Source organism: Chinchilla lanigera, unplaced genomic scaffold, assembly GCF_000276665.1.
Source record: "Chinchilla lanigera isolate Chin_1 unplaced genomic scaffold, ChiLan1.0 scaffold00061, whole genome shotgun sequence".
Classification (NCBI taxonomy): Eukaryota; Metazoa; Chordata; class Mammalia; order Rodentia; family Chinchillidae; genus Chinchilla; species Chinchilla lanigera.
In genome coordinates, this window is record NW_004955462.1 from 2,559,554 (window position 1) to 2,561,212 (window position 1,659).

The following is a 1,659-nucleotide window of genomic DNA, read 5'->3' on the forward strand; positions in this document are numbered from 1 at the left end:
GCCACAGTGTAGGGTGGCAGAAGTCAGCAGAAGCAACAAGAGCAAAACGGGGGAAACAAGCCTCTTTCCCTCCCTTAAAGCAGGCTACCCCACCCCCAGGGCGAGGGTAGCGCTCACACAGCCTCCATGCTCTCCTCTTGCACGGGATGAGGATGTTTACAAGTAAAGACCCTGGCGCCTGCAGAGTTAAACGTCCAAACTTCTCAAATTGACACAGTGTATCAACCATTGCACTCAGCCTCCCCAGGGCTGGGGTTGCAGGGCTGAGCCATTACCCTCGGGTGGCTTCTAAGGCTAGCAGTGTAGATTCACTCTCGGACTGCTCGCTCTCAGTTTTTAGCATGCAGAATTTGGAAAGTCTTTTCGATGAAAAGAAAAAAGACTCCTGAATATCGGATACACACAGCCTCTACATGATCGGTTTCCTTTATTTCTGTGGCGTTTCTTTTCTCCTCCTCTAGATGGCGCTGGGGAGCAACCGAGAGCCTTGCACAGGCTACGCAAGCGCTCTGCCACTGAGCTACATCCTACCTCTGGCTCTATATTCTTTACTTTTTAACTTTATTATTTCTTCATTTATTTTGGATATTTGAGATAGGATCTTACTATGTAGATCAGGCTGGGCTTGAACTCGCTTATACAGCCCAGGCTGGCCTCAAACTCACAGCAATCCTCCTGCCTCAGCTTTCCAAGCACTGGGATGATAGGCAGGTGCCGTCAGGCATTTTATTTATTTTTTGATATTATTATTATTTTTTTTGTACCGGCGGTTGAACTCAGGACCTTGCACTTGCCAAGCAGGCACTTATGCCACTGAGCTATACCCCTGGCCCCCTGGATATTGTTTTTAAATATTATTTTTGGATTTATATTTGGATATTTTTGGATATTCTATTTTTGGATAACAGACTATGAAAAAAAAATTAGGGCCAAGGTCTTTTTTGCTATGTCATGAGAAGACAAGAGTAAAAACTGGATATTTATGTCATGAGCCAAAGAATCATCATAGACTAGGTTAGGACAGCAATATGCTGTAGTTTCTGGAAAACAGTTCCAACACATAGCTCCCTGAAGGAGCAAACAAACCTACTGTAGGGAAACCAAAATATTCACCTAAGAGTCTAGGTTCATGCAGAGCTAAAAGTTAGTTGGTAAACACACTAAATGTTAAACCAACGTCCATTAGAGACCAAGCACGGTAAAATTGTGTGGCTCAAGGGCTCCCAACACTCTGGGAGACTGAGGCAGGTGGTGCACAAGTCTGAGCATGGTTGACTCAGCAAGATCCTGTTTTCTCAAAATTAAAAAACAAACAAACAAACAAACAAAAATGAAAACCAGGCGTGATGGCACATGTCTGTAATCCTAGCACTTAGAAGACTGAGGCAGGAGGGTTGCCATAAGTTTAAGGCCAGCCGGGGCTACATAGTGAGTTCAAGGCCAGTCTGAACTACTAGTGAGACCCTGTCTCAAAGCACCAACAAAATTTAAAAAAAAAAAAAAAAAAAAGCTAAAAGAACCAGAAAGTCAAGAAAAAATATCTCACGGGGACCAGTAAAGTCTGGCATTGTCTCTGGCACTCTCCTCGTTCGCAGGTGCGCATGTGCGCAAGTGTGTGTGTTGATCTCATAGTAACACCATTTTTGTACAGCTTCTGGA